This window comes from Nelumbo lutea, chromosome 2, assembly GCF_056320005.1.
Source record: "Nelumbo lutea isolate HS-2025 chromosome 2, American lotus-T2T, whole genome shotgun sequence".
NCBI classification, from domain to species: Eukaryota; Viridiplantae; Streptophyta; class Magnoliopsida; order Proteales; family Nelumbonaceae; genus Nelumbo; species Nelumbo lutea.
This window is the reverse complement of record NC_142685.1, coordinates 65970800-65980528: the sequence shown is the minus strand read 5'-3', so window position 1 is coordinate 65980528 and position 9729 is coordinate 65970800.

The following is a 9729-nucleotide window of genomic DNA, read 5'->3' as shown; positions in this document are numbered from 1 at the left end:
TTGAAAACGTCTCCTCATGACAACTTGACAAATACGAAAGATGTTCCCAACACATGTTGAGATGTGCATGTGGGCCATCAATCTGAACTGTTCCTTAAATAGAAAAAAGACCTAATCCATATAGCACGAAAGCTTAGTTTGGAAAGAGTACAAATACAATATATACAATGCAAATACATACAAAATAATATAAAATAGAAGGTTTTGCACTCTACATATTTGTATTTGTATTCCTTCCAAACTGAGTTGAAGGTTCTGAAATTTGAACCCTTGAAGCCATAGACATTGCACCTGGGGGTAGAGAAGTTTGCCCCCAGACAGCACACAAAGAAGAATTTCTCCTTCCAGTACTTCACCCAGGAGGGAGCTCGACGAGCACTTTCTTATGCTGCCAAGCCAAGAAATAGTAGTAACTCTACTAGAGCTTTTTCAGCTGTAAGAAATAAGTAAACATCGGCAGTGTGATATCTATGTCGTGGACTGAACAATAGCAAAGAAGGCCGACTAGATACCTAAAGGAGTTGGGCATTAGCTGGATCGGTTGGAAATAATACCACCTTAGCACTGTAGCAATACCCTCATTCAAAGGAAACTTCAGCTTGACTATCAGGCTGTGCTCATAAATACAAATATCACCAGATCGAGCCGAGGTAGCCCGCTCACTAACGCGTGGGCACCTCAACTCATATTCCATGGGGGTGTAGTACAGGACCCTGATTCGAGCCAAGTCCCCTAGAGTCAAATTGCAAGGAATGGATGCAAAGTAGCTGCTGACCCCCTCATTTGACACAACTTCCAGTTTGACATTGTCGGCCTTGGTCCCCCAAACTGCGACCTCCTCTACCACTTTAGTCTCACCCCCAAGCCCGTCGACCTCGGCCTTGTGGTCCTCGATCTCATGGACAATGAGTGTGACGGCTTTGGCATTAGACCCTTGCTTGGACTCACTATTCGACGAACTGGAAGAAGAAGACAAACATGAATAACAAGAAGACGAGGAAGATGAAGACATTTTACTAGGAGAAATGAAGACACTACACTGCGGAATAACCAAAGCACCAGTTGAGAACTATTTTTCGTCAAACTCCAAGGAACAAGCTCTTTGCAAATGACAAAGTGAAGTGGCTCTTCACCCCCTCTTTTATAAAGCCAACCAATAGTCTATATCAAGTTAGATCAACGACATTGATTCAATGCCGCACTCCACATGCGCATGACCTTGGGAAGATGAAACGATACATCTACCGATCTGTCTCAAAAATGAACTGAGCATCGAACTGGCCGATTTTCTTGATAAACTGACTTTACCCTGGGCCACTCAACTCGGAAAAGGAAAATCAATCGACAAGTTGGAGTTCCTCAGCCGATGACCACTGAGCTTTTCCACGCCTAACTATGACCGAGCACTACACTCCCCGACTTCGGAACTAGGTGATTGGTGTTTGGGTTATGGTTGAACTGGCCAAGGATGCCACATGGCAGCCTCCACGACCATCCTCTCTTTCTAGCTACGTCGGCACCATGTATGATAGATAACCACATCCTAGAGGGAGTGCCTTGCATAGATGAGGAAGTTAACTCCTCTAGGGAGAAGACATCCCAAAGACCTCAGCGGATAACCTCATCACGGCAACCCCAAAAGTCTCATCCGATCAAAACAGGGACATCCAACTATAAATAGGTAACCTCCGCCAAAGGTAAGGGAGTTTTGGACTTTGAATATCTTTGCTCTACCTCTTCTGCTCGAACCAACATTATTCTTACCTGCTCGGCTCGACCACCTACCTTTCCATTCAACTGAATTGAGTGTCAGAGTACCTATTTGGGGAACAACTCCTCGAGCCTCTGACCTCTTGGTTGCAGATTCCAGTGCACGACTTCATCCTTCCACCTCGTCTTCGTCCAGTTGACATGGTTATCTGACTGCATTCTCGGTTCGGGACACCTTGGATTGGACAACATTAGTAGGACTTTTTGTTTTGGCAATAGGGCAACAATTTACGACCAATAAATACATCCTACAACTCATTATTTTCTTTTTCATTTTACAAAGAACAAAAATCACTTACGCTGTGTTTGTAATCGATGCAAAACATCATTGGTGTAAAAGTATACAGATGATGTTTTACATTGAACTATTAAAAAGTAACCGTTTGAATTTTGAAAAGTGTGCATGAGAAAAGCAGTGTTTTACATCGAATTTATTGATGTAAATATTACATCGATAATCAATGTAAAACTCTGCTTTAATGAACTTTTACATCGATTTACGACATAAAACTCCACTTCATTTAAATGTACACAAAACTGAACCGGAGTGGAGTTTTATGTCAATCATGTCCTTCCAAACGCCGGCAAAATCAAACCGGCATAACTATTTACACCGATGACATTTTACATCAGTTCCAAATGCAACCTTGGAAGTTATCCTTGATTTTTTAATAAATTATATCCATTTTGATGAGAAATTAAAAATAAAATATAAGGGTAATTTAGGATTAAATTATTTGGGAAGTGAAAAAATAACTAAGAGCCTGTTCAGTTTACAATTAATCAGAATCGAAATCTACTAGAATCAGAACTGGAAAGGTCTATTCCCCCTACTGTTTGATTCATACAAGAACTGGAATCGGAATCAAAATCAACTGGAATAATGGATTCTCATTCCCAATGAGAGGGGGAGGGAATGGCCATTCCCTCAAATGGGAAAATGCCTTTCCACCAGGAATGGGAGTTGGATTTCTATTACACCCAATTAAATGATTGAACATTCCAATTCCTATTCCATACCCCTATTTCTATGAACCAAACAAATCATAGTGTATAAGGTGTATTTGTTTTTCTTTTTGATGAAAATTTAGGATGCATTTGTTTTAAGTGGATACCTTTCTATGTTAGACACTTTTGAAAAGAACATAAACCGGAAGCTTTGAAGATAAGAGATCGGATCTGCTCCTCACACCTGGTGCATTACACACACATCCTACCATGCATCCGGAACATCTCCCATATTTATTAGTTATTATTCATGGAAAATATTTCCAATGCATGGTGGATGTGCCTGTGAGGCGCCAATTTGTGAAGAACAGATCCCGGCTCTGAAGATAAGCCTTTTAAAGTAGTTTAAGAAACAAAAAGGGCCATTACCCAATATGGATCCTGTCAATATGAAAGTTAACGAGTGGGTTGAGTTGAGATTCAGGCTGTTTGTTTGATAATAGCTTAAAAAACTGTATTGAATGACTTGATGATTTATTTATTAGTGGATAAAATGATTAAATGACAAAATATTTGAAGGTATAAATTTATAATAATCAACCCATTCTCAGCCTCAGCCATTTTTTACAATCCTGAGCAACTTATTCACTAACGCTGTGTTTGGTTTGAAGGAAAAGATAAAGAAAAGAAAGAAAAAAATAAGAAAATCTATACAAGTTTTATAAAGGTTTTTTACCTTTCCTTCCTTCATCTACATTTTCCTTCAGACCAAACATAACCTAAGAGACAAAACAATGAACCATTCAATTCAAGTACCCCATCTATTATCAAATTACCCCCTAGCTAGCCTTCTATATTTTATTAGCATCCAAACTTGTATTCTCACTCTTGTAAGATGATCATCATGCAAAACTAAATTTTAAGTTTTGCCATAATTGAGTTGTCCCCATGATCACCTTTGTAGGCTTTTGCATGTGCAGAGAGAGAGAGAGATTTATATCAAGGAGTCAAACGCTGAACAATGTGAAGGAATAATTGATGGGTTAGTGCATGTCTTGAGTCAATATTATTAACTGTATTCCTTATTATTAATAATCCATTATTGAGTCAATAATAGAAATTGCATTCCTTATTATCTATTAATTGATGGATTAATTAATCCATGTATAATGTATTAAGTCAACAATATAAACTTCATTATTTATTATCTATTTTTGTCTTCTAAAAGACCATGAAATAAATAATTAATTCTTAAACGAAAAAGCAAATTATTAATTGGATCAACAGACACGTTCTATCTAGCAAATGCATGTATGAAGATGTTCATGAACCAGTTGTGTATGCATGTATGAAGATGTTCATGAACCAGTTGTGTATGCATGTATGAAGTTCATGAACCAGTTGTGTACTGTATGGATAGGGTCATTTGTGTAATCATGATTCTGATTTGTCTTTTTTTCTCAATATTTTATTGAAGTATAGGAGTTAGTAACAATAAATAATATTACCGATTAAGATGGATGCTTAAGATGGTTTTTTATAAGAGCAATCAATTCCTCCAAATTACTTTTTCAGAAATCACTGATTTTGAAGCATTTGGGAGTCACCAATTTCTTAAAAAAAATAAAATTCCCCATTGGGTAATGCAGACATGGTGGTTTCTTAAAAAGGCATGCAACTATCACAACATTATTGGTTTGCATGTCATTATGAAATCACTAGGCATTTGCTCTCTAATTCCTGTAAGCTGTTTCTCTGAGCTCTAAGGACCCGTTTTGGGGCAGGCTGAAGCTTTGGTTTAGTTGATCACTTGCTTTAGAGAAGCAATTAAAAGAAACTTCAATGGAAAGCCAAGGTTTTGGATGTAAGATAGTTCAGGATTTTCAGCAAGCATTGTTTATGGGCTGTCCATGTGGTGTTTACCTTATATTGCGAGAAGTCACTAGTAAAAGCTCTTCCAAAGAGGCACTAGAATCACCCCTAAATAGGGGTACAATTGAGTCGAGCTGAGCTGAACTTTGTTATATCTTGGTTCAGTCCGACCATAACACTACTAAGTTTAAGCTTGAGTTTGAGTTTTATCTGAGTTTTATTTTTCAGTTCAAGTTTGATTCAATTAAATATTTGATGGGTTCGAGTTCAGATCGAAAGCTCGAAATATATTTTAGATTTTATAAATATATATGATACATTTTTATAATATATAGTATATTTTTATATTATAAATAAAATACAAAAATATATTTTTATATACTTTTTTGTAATATATATTATAAAATATATTTTTATATTCTATAATATATATTAATTGAGGCAGACTGACAAGCTTTTGAACCAAACTTTTTATTGGTTGAGTTCAAGTTTGAATAACTAATCGAGGTTACCTTGAGATTTGAGATTTGAGCTCAATTTGAACTTGATTAGAGTCAAACTCGAACCTATCCTAATTGAATTTGAGCCCAAACTATTTGATTAGAGCTTAATTGGACTGCACCTTACCCCTAAACATGAGAATCAAAATACCGGTTTATCTAGTTTTTTAGGTATTTATTACCAAATGAATTTCTCAAAGTAAATTAAGGGTCAGTTTAGAAAGAGTACAAATGCAAATATGTACTGCATAAATACATACAAAATAATACAAAATATAAGGTTTTGCACTCTAAGTATTTGCATTTGTACTCCTTCCAAACTCTGGCTAAATAAATTAGCTATGTAACAAGATGAAAAATCTAAATCAACAAATCTATTACTAATTAACCATTATCCAATTCTATGTTTCCTCTTTCGAATACTTTTATCTGTTAACACTCATCTCAACTCTTAGCATTACAAGTTTGAGTTTTCATGAAAAAGAAAAGAAAAGAAAATTTTATAATGTTCATCATCATCAAACTATTGTAGATAGGGATGGATTCGAGCCGAGCAGAGCCGAATAGTATTAGGCTTGAGCTCGGCTCGAGACTATTCTACAAGGCTCGAGCTCGGTTCGAGCCAGAACCTTGAGCTCGAGCTTGGCTCGAGTAAAAAATTATATATAATTTTTTTATTTTATATTTTAAAAAATAAGAATTATAATAGTTAATAATTATAATATTTTTATTATATATATTATGTATATTAAATATCAAATATAAATATTCAAACCGGCTTGTGAGTCGAACTCTAATAGACTTGAGCTTGGCTCGTTTAATAATTGAGCCACTGAATTGGACTCAAACTCAAACTCGAGCTCGATTGAAACCAAACCGAGCCGAGCTCGAATAACTCGTTAAAAGCTTAGTTCATTACCACCCCTAATTGTAGAACCGTTTCAAATGGCATTATAGTCGGTGGTAAAGCCAAGAACAACGGTCTACAAGCCCTCTCAAAAGTCAAAATGGCCCAAACATAACAAATGAGAAACTGGTGATAAATTTGTAATTTTTCCAAAAGCCAGATGTACATGGGCCTGTGCGGTATATGTTTGGTACAAGATGAATCCAATCGAATCAACGAGTATTAGAAAATCTTTTTTTTTTGTGTGTATCATATCATTTGATCATTAAATATATGTTTGGTACCTTTGTTGTTTCTAGCTGAAATGTTTTGATTTGACTTGTACAATTCGGTGGAGGATGGATTTTTTCAAATTGAAATAAAGTGTTTTGGATTAATCGATGTTTTTGTTTGAAAAATCGATTAATTTTATATACATATTTTTCTGGCTGAAGAGAATCTCATATTACCTTTCTTGTTTCTAGATGAAATGTTTTGATTTGACTTGTACAATTCGGTGGAGGATGGATTTTTTCAAATTGAAATAAAGTGTTTTGGATTAATCGATGTTTTTGTTTGAAATATCGATTAATTTTATATACATATTTTTCTAGCCGAAGAGAATTTCATATATGATGTGACAATATATATTTATATTGGTCAACCCAAAATGTTGCAAGGAAAACAACAATGGTACTATCTCCAAGGATGTTCTCTGCTTCGAGCTGGTTGATGAAACCCTCATGTGGGTTGGTCTGACACTTGCTTCTTTTCATTTTCTGGCAGGGCTACTAATGGGTCGGGTCTAGTTTGGGATAAGGTATTCCAATCTCAAATTAATTATTAATCGAAAAAAATTCATAGACTCAGGTGTCTTTAATAAAAATGACAACAAAATAGTAAACTATTCATATATTAATAAATCAGGTGTTTTCAATTAAAATTATCTTATATATTGTATATGAGATTTATTATATTTTAAACAAAATATAACAAAACTTAAAAAAACTACGGAAAAATCAATCAATTCAGAACAAGCAAGAACCAGATTTAGTATAGTCAATTTGGTCCGGTTGGGTTCGCTCGGTCAGGTAAAACCGACCCACTGACAACCTTAGCCTTTGACTAACGAGCGAAGTGAGGACTCCAACCCCAACTTTTTTCTCGTTGGGTATGTAAAGAATAATTTCTCCCTTTCGGATTCCAGTTGGGTGAAGCTGAAGAATGTTGCTCCATAAAAGGTATGCTCAAACCCTAAAAACATGGGATCGGATCGTTCCGAGTTGGGCCATACCCATAATTGGATTCTACAATCGATGTGGGCCGTTTGGTGCATGCAATTTCTTTGTGAGTCTACTCCGGTGTGGGTCTCATATGTAGCATGTTTTTAGTGAGGCATGTATTGACAATTCTACGCGGAGGGTCCACCATCTCAAAAGAAATGAAGTGTCCTTGTCCTTATTGCTGTTGGGCCTTCAGATATGCGGTGGTATCTATGCAAGCAAAATCTCTATACACACTTCGAAAGCTTGATCATCCAATTCTATATTAGAAACATTTTCTGATTTTCCTATAAATTAAACATACATGTACCTGGAGGTGTAAAACGGGCCGGCCATTACAGCATGGCCCACGGGCTGTCCTGCGCCATGCCACTCTTTTAGGGATAATTTGGGGGTCGGCCCAGTACGGCTTACGATCCAAACCCATGCGGGTTCATGCCGTGCCGTGACATGCTGTGGGCCTGGGTTGGGTAGGCTACAGGTTATGTCGGGCTGGGCCACAGGATGAGCATTGGGCATGGGCCGAACCAGGCCAGATTGATTTTTTATTTTTAAATTTGTTTTTTGTTTTTTTTGACATTTTTTTATTTCTTTGCCAAGTAAAACTAAAACATTTAACTTTCCTTTGGGAACTATTTGAAAAAATAAGAAATCTAATAAAGAAATGAAAAAAATACTTAACCAAATAAGAAGCCAAAGAGACAAAGACTCAAAGTGAATAACAAATTGAAAGAAAAATAGGAATTTTATTTCACTTAAATTTGAATGATACAAAGCATACAATGGTTGGATGGATGAAAGTTGAATTAGTGTAATGAGAATGGTAGAGGACAGGGCTATTTATAGGAATTGAAAATAATTCAATTGTCCAAAATACTCTAAAAATTGATCATTTTTTAGTTGTTAAGATGAGTATTTTGGTCATTATAAAGTTACTTATCACTTTACCCAAAATGCCCCCTTAAACTAACTATTATATAGTTGTTGGGGACATTTGTGTCATTCTTTCTCCCCCCGAAACCAAAATAAATAAATACCCCCTATATAACTGTTTATAACTATTGGGGGGTATTTCTATAAAAAGACCCAAAAAGCTAAAGCTAGCCGTTGGGGATCCCACAATGACAAAATTTATAATAATTTGAAAAAATAAAATTCTATACAACTAGTTAACTTCATGAATCATGACTTTCATCATTTGGTTCAGGTGAAATATCCGGTGTAGTATCATGCCCTCCTTTGTCTTGTAATCTATCTTCTACATCTAGCCAATCCTTGAAGGAGATGCACATCTCTATGTTTTCATCATTCATGCAGCTTCTCTTGTCATCCAACACCTTGGTATTTGCATTAAAACAAGACTCCTGGAAGTGTAAACACCGGAGGGGTTAGTAAATCACATGCCATGGCGGCGAGAATTGGATAATTTTTTGAATGTTCACTCCACCAAGCTAAAATATCAAAATTATTTGTTCTCACCTAAATTAGAAAAAATTGCTTGTAAATAAAAATTAAGTTTAACAAATGAACTTGTCGTAGAAATAGCAGATTTCTACCTTCTACTTATTAAATAAAAAAGGTTTTCTCTTCTACTACTGGGCTCAAGATCAGAAGTAGAAGATGTTGTACAAGTTATAGGAATATTTCCTACAACCTCAGATTCATATAAACTGCACATTTCAAATAACAAATTATTAATTTTTTCTTTTTTATTTCCAATTTCAATATTCATATTTTCACAATATGATTCAAGTAAAATATCTAAACCATCTTTCCTAATCCTAGGGTCTAATATTGTAGCTAAACAATAAAGGGGAGAGATGTTCTCCCAATATTTTTTAAATTTATTTTCCATTATTTCAACAATATATTGAAATTGTGGATTATTTCTATATTTTGCAAAACAATCACTAATTACCATTAATTGATAAGATAAATTACAACTAGTTGGATAATAAGTACCTGATAATTCATTAGTTGCATTATAAAAATGTTATAAAAAATCTCTTATACAGACTGCAATTTCCCAATCTTCCTCAAATATCATATCATTAGGCATTTTTGAATTATAAAAATCAATAAAAATTTGTTTATGAGAAATAAAACTTTCTAACATAGTATAAGTAGAATTCCACCTATGTTTTACATCTAATATAAAATGTTTATATTTTAAACCATAATTTTGACATAAATATTTAAACTCTTGTTTTCTTACCCTTAAACTTTTAATATATAATACAATTTTGACATAAATATTTCTTACCCCACGTTGTTGGAGTCTTATTAGCAATTTTCTCTCTAAAGAAATTAACGCACATCGAGTTCGATGTATTTAGTGCAAGCATATTAGATGGGATTCATGACCTGGCGCTAAGATTGTCACACCAAATAATATATAGCTGCATTTACAAGAGGACCAATCTCGGATGGTAGAATGGAATTCTAAAAGATCTCTGCTACACTAGAGGTG